Here is a 10,266-nt window from a genome sequence, read left to right on the forward strand (position 1 = left end):
ATGGGATGTTTCTAAAGTGACTGACTATTTAAAGACCTTAGCTCCTCTCCGTGAACTAAGTTTAAAGTGGTTAACTCTTAAGACTGCCATGCTGTGCGCATTAGCCTCTGCACAGAGACAGCAGACATTATCTGCTTTAGACCTAAATTTCAGGAAGGAATCTCAAGATTCAATTAGTTTTGTTGTGACTGATCGATTAAAGACTTCCAGGCCGGGGAAGTCTATTGAGATCACATTTTCGTCCTCAGTTTGTGCTTCAATTTGCCCACTTGCTGCATTAAAGGAGTATATTTCTCGCTCTGAAACGCTTAGGTTTCGCAGTGGACATTTTGTTTCTAAGTTGTTTTTGTCCTTCATTAGGCCATATAACCCAGTGTCCCCTAGGACAATAGCTAGGTGGATCATGTTAGTGTTACAGTCCGCAGGGATTGACACTTCGACATTTAAGGCACACAGTGTAAGAGGGGCTGCCACATCTCATGCGTTTGTCACAGGCACCCCAGTTGCAGATATTCTTAAGATGGCAGATTGGTCTAGTGAGCATGTTTTTCGCAGACATTATTTGAGAGATGTTCTACAATAGATCTAGGCCTTTATCTTAATAAATTCCTTATTCTGCTGTATATGGAATTGCATAGTGTTTTTAGGCCGCGGTTCTTTAAAATCGCATAATTATCCCATAATGCGGAGCATATGGGAAGAGAAATGAAAATTAGACGAGAGGTACTTACCTTGAAGTGTAATTGAAGTTCTCTTGAGATATGTGGAGCATTATGGGATAATGCTTCCCAGCCCTGTCTCTTTTTCCTTTTCAATGTTCCCACCCTTGGTTCTCGTGAGCACCTTGGCCTAAATCGTATTCGCCCTCCAGGAAGAACTGGTTATTACGCCACTTCCTGGGGTTTGTATCACTGCTAATTTGCATCTGAATAGCTTTTTTAAACGTGACCGCTGACCAGTAGGTAGGTAGGAAGTATGCATAATTATCCCATAATGCTCCACATATCTCAAGAGAACTTCAATTACACTTCAAGGTAAGTACGTCTCGTCTAATTTTCATTTTTGAATCAAAACAATATCTAAACTTTCAGCATAGTATAGCACACAGCCTCCTCCTCCATCCTCCACTGGTCTGTCCTTTCGAAAGAATTTATACGCCGGAATCATGATATCTTCATCCCGAATTTTGCTCGTGAGCTTGCTTTCTGTAATACCCAGCACATCAAATTTCACCTTTTCTAATAACAACTGGACCTCCTGAAATTTCGTTGTTGTCATTAGACCATTCACATTGATATGGGCTACTTTCAAATGAGATTTATTACATGATATCCTCATATTTAGTTCTGAAAAGTGACAATCTTGTTGGGTACTTTCGGTTCTGTTCGGCTGGGTTGCTTGCAGAACAGGTTGTTGCATTTCTGACAGGGATTCGTGGCATCTAGTACATGACCAAACAATATTTGTAGCGTTTAGCAGCTCCTTGTAAATACGTGGAGGTACATTTTCACATTTAATGTGATACTTCAACTTACATGTGCTGCACACCAATGCTCTATGATTTCTGGCTACTGTTCGGCAACACGATGAGCACTTGTTTGAGTCCGAAGAAGTAGGACCAGGATTGGGATTAATGTTGCCACTTAATAATAATATTGATAGTTGAAACGTAGCCGATGAATTCGCGTAATAGTTGATCCGTGTGCTTAGGTAGCACTTCACTCGAGGAAGCGATCCAAGATGGCGGCGCCATTCATCGTGATCGTAAGGTAGAGACTGTAGATTTTCCACGTTTTGACCAGATGCCTGATGATAGTGACCCCATGCCTGCAATTCTTTCACTTTCACAGTCGATCTAAGACCAGTATGGCTTGTTACTAAGAAAAGGACTATGATGAAAAAGCTAAAATTGCAAGAGCAAAAACTAGCACTTCTGTCCGCCATTGCTCTCCCCAGGCTCTGTATTTGTTTGGCGCTATGATTGGTGCGTGTGAATGTCCGCCTCTCTTTTGATTGCCTAAAGTTACGGCTTTGTTCTTTATTTTCACGCATTCAAATGCACAAAATGCTCTTGACATCACAGCGACTATGTACCCGTCCTAAATTAAAAAATAAATTGCTTGTAACGTAATCGATATGATCATCCGCTCCAATGTAAATTGTTTCATTATGACAGTTTTCTGGGGATGTCAAAAAACCGACCAATCTGGGTTTCGTTTGCCTCTCTAAGCACTCGACTACACAAACTAATTTGGAAGTTTAGACAACAACAAGGCAAGAAAACGAACTTAAAATGCTCTATCGTACAGAAGCGATAGTATAGTATATTACAAAATAATTAGGTTAGTACGCGCACTCTCTTTAGTCAATAGCTGTGTTTAGATGAGAGTATGTAAACACGGCTGTGAAATCACAAGAATTTTGATAGGTTGTGTTGTCAGACGCGCGTTTTGATTGGCTGGTAGGAAATATGAGCGTGTATCAAGAAAATCTGTTTCAACCAAGTAAAAAAAACAGCATTTTCGGGGAAGTTGGGAGATTTCCTGAAAAGATAATGCCCTGTAGTGTCCCGGTTTAACCGGATTAGAACAAAGCAAGTAGGACGGAACGTGAGATTTTCCAAAAAGGAAATAGTTTTCAACGCAAAGCCTGAAAATCTAGCTTGTCATCACTTGTCACTCGCCATTTCGTTTATCCAATCAAATAAAGGACATTTGGCTGTCTTTTTGGGCTGTTTACACCGTTACACGCGCCCTAAAGGACAGATGATGCATTTTTTTAGAAAAACACTCTTACCAAATAAAATTGGAGCAAAATAACACCTTTTTTCTAGAGGAATAATAACTCTCTTATTCGATGATTTAACATTGAATACTTACGGACATTTTGCTCATTGCTCGTATTTTTCCTCGCCCCTGCGGGTCTCGGGAAAATACTGCGCAACTCGCAAAATATCCGCGCATATTATATGTTAAACCATCGAATAAAATGTATAGTATAGTAAGAGATATGTCTTAAATTTAAGTATAGTATCCAATGACTCAAGGTCGTTAAGGTAAAGATAGAGAATTAAAGATTTACAGTTAAAAGGGTAGATCAGTCCCTTTCCAGCTTCCAGTTGCTCATTTTGCGCACTTAACATGGCGACAAAGATGTCACAACTACAAAGATAAACGCAAGAGAAGCAAGATTTAATTAAACAAAAGTCTATTGCTTTATGCAATCACGTTGTTTTTGTTCATGGTTACAAATACTATAACCAAAAAGTCATATGTAATTTTTTGTACCCGTCCTTTCTAAAAGCGAATCTTATTGTTTGATTATTTCAGCCTTTACTAGAAAGCCGAGCATCAAAAGCCTTGAGTTTCCCCCCACTTTTTCTTGGTGTTTAATTCACAAAAAAATCAATCAATCGGTTAGTGATACCTTAAATTTACAGAGTATTGTCTCACAATAGATTTACCTTCTACTCTTTTGCACTGGATTCAAATCAATGACTAGAAAGATTCGGTATCTTCTTTTGCGTGAAACGGCAAAGAACAGGCTGGCCCTTGACATAAAAAGCAGGAAAAACCTCTTATTTTATTCTAACTTTCATTTCTCTAGTTTGGCAAGTTGTTTGATATCTGTTGCCAAAAGACACGTTTCTTTTGTATCTGGCAAAAAGCAAAATTTTAGCGTGGGCACGGTTTGCCTATTACCTAACGCGAACATAAAATCTCTAATAATCAAACCTATGGGAACTTTTGAGGAGGAGGCCCCATTCTAGCGAGAACTACTCTTCTGAAGACAACGTACACTACTAAAGCCCCAAGCAACAACCCTACGACAATGCACGCAATGGCTACCCCAGTAACCGCTCCTGAGGATAAACTACTCTTTTCTGGAGTGGGTGTTGGCTTCTTGTTGCAGAGAGTTGACAAGTCGAATGCACTTTTGGCCGGGTAACGGCTTTCGAACGAGTAGAAGTTGAGGTTTAGTTCGTATTCAATTTTCGCAGTGGCGTTAATCGTTATGTTCCCTTCGATTGAAAGTTTGACCGGGACCTAAAAAGCGAGAAAAAAATGTTAAGTAATGAACACAAAGCACTGAAAGTTGCCCACTTCAAAATGAGAGTCACGAGGACAATTCAGGCCCGTTTACACTGAGGACGCAAACGCAAAACAAGACGCAACCCAAGAAAACGGACGTTCACACGGGATACCCAACATCTGTGCGCTTAGCGGCTGCCGCGATTCTTTCGGTCAACACTAGAAAAACGACCACTGCCCATCACCGAAACTGAAGTATCATTTCTATAACCACTAGTGACCATTATCGTTTTCAAAACGCCTTTAAGAATTCTTCAGACATGTTGGACAGTACGTCGGTCACTGCCATTGTGACACGTTGAAGGGACTGTATGACGATATCTTCGGATATTTCAGGGAAATCGCTCTTCAAAAAAAGAAATGGTGACATCTAGGTTAGCCCTCTGCTATGCTATTAAATTTCAAAAATGATAATCCCTTCGTCAAATCTCCAGCTTGCACAGCAGAGCACCAAGTGCTTTGCTAGCAATCTGATTATCAAAGTACATCGAATCAAATTTGGTGAGAGAGTAAAACACGGAGAACCCAGAGAAAACCCTTCGGAGCAGAGTGGAGGGCCAACAAACTTAACTCAAATATGTCTGTGGGCCAGGAATCGAGCCCGGGACAAATTGGTAGAATGCGCCAATTGTGATATTGTAGGTAAATTTCGCCACCTGACTCGTGAATTCCACGTTAAATTTCACGCCAAAAACCGATATCGCACTATCGGTTTTTCGCGTGAAAATTAACATGGAATTTACGAGTCACGTGGTGAAATTTTCCTTGAATCACATAGATTTTCAAAGATGAAGCCATTTAATTAATTTACCTATTGGCGAATGTTGCAGTATTCAATGCGCGCTAAAAAAGCCATTATATTTCAAAGAGCTGTCTCGAGGAAAATCTTTCTCATTTATGCCAGGTTTTCGCATTGTAAACGAACAGTTCTTTTCAATTTTTTGCCTCCGTTGCTATGAAGCGGCACGGTGTAATATCGGTCAGGCTCGTTTTAAAGTCGCAACTCCACTCTGAATGTCTCGTCTTGACAGCCAATCAGATGGCGAGAATCCCCTTAGGTACATGCGATTCTAATATAAATCTCACCGGTTGAACTTCTAGGTTCTGTGTCCAGTTTACTCGAGTGAAGTACCATCGCCATATTGTTTTTTCGATGGTCTTTTCCGGCCAGTTAATGCGTATCTGCTGCCACACATCGCATTTAATTCCTCTGGTTGATGTCCTCCCCTGGTAAAACGGTGTCGCTTCGGGGTCCTCAAACAAGGTCAGTTTACCAAACGGTACATAGATCATGTAAAAGTCATCTTTTTCCAGCAGCATTGGCTTTGAGGTTATGTTTCCTTGGTCCTTGCAGCTACCTGTAATTCGTATTTAATCAGAATTCACTCGAAAACCGATTTGATTTGATTTGCGTTAATTTGTTAATTTCAATTTACAGTGTCCCCAATTAGTGCTCCAGCGCTGGAAGACTGGACACTTAAAGTGCCACTATGACCAAAAAAAATCAACTTTTATTTATCTTTGGACTTCAAAACTATGTTAACTAAATACTAAGTGACCAAAGTTTTAAGCCTTGATTTAAAAAAGACACCTGTTTATTTTGCCGGGAATTTTCCCATTTAATGGTCCGTCATTAATAACTTTAAAATCTTGAGAGAGGTGGATCCAGGAGAAAAGTAACGTCAAAGACTCAATAGTTTAAGAATGCAATGCGTGTGTATGCGACTAAATTAATATGCAGAACGGGAATGTCAGGATTTCAGACTTTTAAACTCCTGTTTTGCATATATAATAAGCTGCGTTTACACGCTGAAATGGGCCAATTCCGAGTTGCTGTTTGCCTCGTTTTCGAAGTGAGTCTTGGTGCTCAAGTATTGTAAAGGAAATGAGTTTGATTTGCGTAAGAATATGCAACTCATTTCCATTTGAATGGTTGTGCACCAGGACTCACTTTGAAACTGAGGAATACAGCAACTCGGAATGGGCTATCTTAAGCTAGCGAGTCAATGACGTCACTTTTCCCTAGATCCAACTCTCTGATGTCCAATCGGTCAGTTTGGAAAGCGAACAATGGCGGACCGTGGAATCCAAAACTTCCACTCAAAGTTAACAGCCTTTGGACAAAATCAAAGCTCAAAATTTTGCCAGTTAAGTGTTCAGTAACCACACTTTCAGAATCTAAAGAAAAAAGAAAGTGATTTTTTTATCACAGTAGCACTTCGATAAAAGTTCCTTTCCTTTCCCCAAATGCTGCTCCCCGAGTAAGGATCGATAAACTGCTGCATTGAACCTGTCTTAATAGAACGATACCCTTTACCTTAACCTTATTGTTAGAAATAGGCAGGAAATGCTTAGATTTCAAAGGGACACTTCGTGTTGCCTATCAAAATTGGTCTTGCCTCTTAATACCTCAATTATGAGTGGTTTCAACTGAGTGTCGAAAGTAATTTAAGAATTACCTTGGTTTTGCATTACTTCAGTCATTGATTGGTTCAAAGTTCTCGCGCCACTTTTTCAACAAATCAGAAGTGAAACCAAAACCAATCGTAGCTCGCGCGTGCACATTTTCCCGCGCTTTGTGTCGGCTACGTGTAACTACTTCGAATTTTGATTGGTTTACTGGATTGTCTCCGTCCTTTTTGATTGGCCAAAGTAATTACTTTGGTTTTGGTTTCACGACACTCCTTTGAAAACAGCTCTATGAGTAGGCCGGCAAGGTCAGGTCTCGTGTGCGGCAAATACATCTGAAACAGAGTGGTATTACGACCAAAAAATCAATTCTTCTTAATCTTTGGATTTCAAAACTATGTTAACTAAGCCTTGATTTTAAATAAAGACACCTGTTTATTTTAACTGGAATTTTCCTACTTGATGGTCCGTCCGCCATTACTAACATTAAAATCTTGGGTGAGCTGGATCGAGGAGAAAATGACCCGCTAGCACGGGAGTTTAGGGCTTTCAGACTTTCAAACTCGTGTTTCTCATATGTGGTAGGTAGGGTAGGTAGGTAGGCGAAGTCTGCTACGAGCATAGAGGGCCCATCAGGCCGGCGCTTATCTCCGGTTTCTGTAGCATGAAGCGACTAGGAGTATTTCTAACCCCCATGGATGGGATGTCCATCGCAGGGTTACCCCCAGCATTAGATTCGCCGGTACCCATTTACACACCTGGGTGGAGAGAGGCACCGTGAGAGTAAGTATCTTGCTCAAGAACACAAAACAATGTCCCCGGCCAGGACCCGACCCGGACTAGTCGATCCGGAGTCGAGCGCACTACCATGAGGCCACCGCGCTCCTACCTCCTCCTCCTCATATATAATAAGCTGCATTTACACGCTGAAGTTTTACGCTTGTGAGTAAATGACGTCATTTTCCTCTGAGGTCCAATCGGTCAGTTTTGAACGTGAGTAATGGCGGACTTTGAAGTCTACAAAGAGTAAACAGCCTTATAATGAAAATAAAAGCTCAAAATTTTGCCAGTCAGGTGTTACGCACACTCACTTTCAAAATCTGAGAAAAAAAAATGAAGTGATTTTTTATTATAGTGGCCTTTTAAGCATTCTGTTTACAGGAAACGGCAACATTCAGGATGAAAGTTTGATTACAATAACATGAATTATATTTTGAGATGACGTTCTCGTTTGCGCGTCGCCGTCGTCGTTGCTTCCAGTTCTCTATTAATTCCTATAAAAGCTTGGCAAATGACAATGAAATGCCAAACCAAGCTGTTGTCACCTGTTTGTCTGTCATAAATGGTACTACTATTCGTTTTGAAGTCAAGGATAACGGGATCTCGACCCAGCTTCTTTAGTTGCGCTCGAATGGCGATCATAATCCACTCTGTAGTGATGTTTGTCCAGGTCATAATACTCCTACGGAGAAGGGAAATGGGTTAGGCACCACAAGACATGTAAACACTAAAATAGCTTTATAAGCAATAGAAAATAAAGAGACAGGGAGAAAGAGTAGGGGATAGAATGACTTGCGATTTGAGAATTTCACAAAAATTATTTTCGGTAAGCAAAAGCGACGACGCAATGGACCTTATTCGCGCGGCGGCCACATTGGCCATAGACAACAGTTTTCGTACTTCGAGCCTCGAGTTGAAATGTTTGGGAACGAGTTTCAGTGTAGGCTCAGTCTCCAGCCGTGGGTGTCTCGGTGCGCCCGCAATCCTCCCCACCTCGGGAGGATCGCGGGCGCACCGAGACACCCACGGCTGGAGACTGAGCCTAGTTTCAGTGGGGCAAATCAAAAGTTTCCAATCCCTCAGAACTCAACATAGCCGCCGCGTGATTACGAAGGACAACACCCACGGCCATCCTTCAAAATGCCATTGGACATTTCGTAAACAATTACACGACGCAATATCCCATTATAATATGAAAAGCTCACCGCTGTAAAAAGAATGAAAACAGGCAGAATTAGAGCTTTAAGTCGGTTTACACTACAGAAATTTTTTGGCACGGCTCGGGTGAAATTGGCATGGGTTCCAAAAGAAAAAGGTTCGGCTCGGATAAAATTTGAAGTGTAAACAACCTGTCAGTACCAAATTTCATCCGTGCCGAACCAAAATTCTTACCGTACTGGGAGCCTTCGGCGAGGTAGTTCCGAGCACGGGTAAAAATGGCATGGGTGCTGAAAAAATACCGGTAGGCACGGTTCGGATAAAACAAGTAGTGTAAACACTTTAAAGGGCCAAATTTGAGCCTTATTCACATAGGATAGCGTTTTTTTGCGTATATTTCAAGATGGCTGCTCATTCTCCACCAAATCACGCGGATGTTCTTGATTATAATTGAACTGCGCATGTCTACAAGAGAACATACCCGGGCCCAAAAAGTTTTGTCACGGTATTTTTTATACGGTAAAAATGGTGTAGTGTAAACAAAGTTTGCCGATCTCTTTTTAGGCACCCGTGCCAATTCACACGAGCCGTGCCGAAAATTTTCTGTAGTGTAAAGCGGCTGTAGTTGAACAAGAAATAGCGTTTCTAAGCTAAGGCCGCGCTGATCTACAGTATTTAGGTATAAAAACCACTTTCAAGACTTGTTTTGTTGGGTACGCACTATGCCAATACTCTAAAAACTTCGACCTTTCCCGGAGCTTGTCCTCGTTAGTCTAGTGGATATCGGAAACTGCTATGACAAGTCATCGATCCGGGTAAACTCTTTGCTGCGTCTATTTCTGAATCTTCTCTGCATGTTTCAAATGTTTGTTTCTTTGTAAGTAGATTTGAAGTCTGAAGTAGATTGAACGTTGTGTAAGTTTAATAAAAAGGGAGATGTCAGTTTGAGGGATGGCATGGTGTTGACATTTACTAACTCGTTAAAACCAATCATCTGGAACGGAAGTCTGTTTTCTCATTGGCGTCCGAAACTAAATGACATCATTTGAAATCCAGCGGATCCCAATAAACAGTACTTGGTGGAAGTGGGCTCCTGAAATGGTGTCATCTGCACGCCCCCTTAGAGAAGGTTTCCGCAAACACAATTCCCTTTCAATTTTATCAAAATATCAAAGTAATAACTTCACTGAGATACAACATATTCAGGTCACCTGGTAACTGAACATCGGACATAGGTTGGATTCAACTTTTAAGCCAAACAGTTGACTTGAGTGCGCCTTACTTTCGCCCCAAGCTGAAAAAAACCTTCCTGTTTTTTTGAAGTTGTTTGTTTTGGTTTTTGTTTTTTTCTGAAAACGCATACGTCCCAAAAGACAGGTAAAAGGAAACATCCCATTCCTCAATATTTCTATTAGGCCTTATGTGTATCAATAGGCGCGCTATTAAAACCTAACCGACTTGCCCATATGCGCTCAGAGGGGGGGGGGGGGGGTTTTCCCCCTATACCAGATACTCCAAGTGGGGACATTCAAACCGGTCGGCGGAAGTTTAGGCAAGGGTGGGGCGTGAAACCGCCCCCAGCACCACATTTCCCTTTGAACTCGGAACTCGGGGTAGAAAACGAAAAAATCAATGAAAGAGTAGGAAATGGAATTATTCTTCCCGTAAGGTAGAAGCGTTCTGTGGCCTCCGCTTCCACGACGACAGGAACGGAGGTGTTGCCCGAAGTGTGCGTCAAGCCTTGAACAGTGAACCTAAGGTGAGTTAGAAGAGGACAGAAAAAGTTAGTACAAAAGAAAGAACCTATTTTTTTCCAAATTCGAGTCAA

General features: G+C 41.3%; 1 long non-coding RNA gene across 2 annotated transcripts; it reads right to left on the reverse strand.

Annotated features, from left to right (window-relative positions):
* Positions 1–3,170: 3,170 nt before the first annotated feature.
* Positions 3,171–7,875, reverse strand: LOC137989075 (uncharacterized). Of its 2 annotated transcripts, XR_011120854.1 has the most exons (3): positions 7,826–7,875; positions 5,178–5,449; positions 3,171–4,046 (listed from the first exon to the last, which is right to left on the reverse strand). It is a non-coding gene; the product is annotated as an uncharacterized lncRNA (long non-coding RNA). The 2 variants fall into 2 exon arrangements; XR_011120853.1 differs by lacking the exon at positions 7,826–7,875 and having other exon boundaries at positions 5,178–7,064.
* Between the last annotated feature and the right edge of the window lie 2,391 nt (positions 7,876–10,266).

Source organism: Montipora foliosa, unplaced genomic scaffold, assembly GCF_036669935.1.
Source record: "Montipora foliosa isolate CH-2021 unplaced genomic scaffold, ASM3666993v2 scaffold_438, whole genome shotgun sequence".
In the NCBI taxonomy this organism is placed as follows: domain Eukaryota; kingdom Metazoa; phylum Cnidaria; class Anthozoa; order Scleractinia; family Acroporidae; genus Montipora; species Montipora foliosa.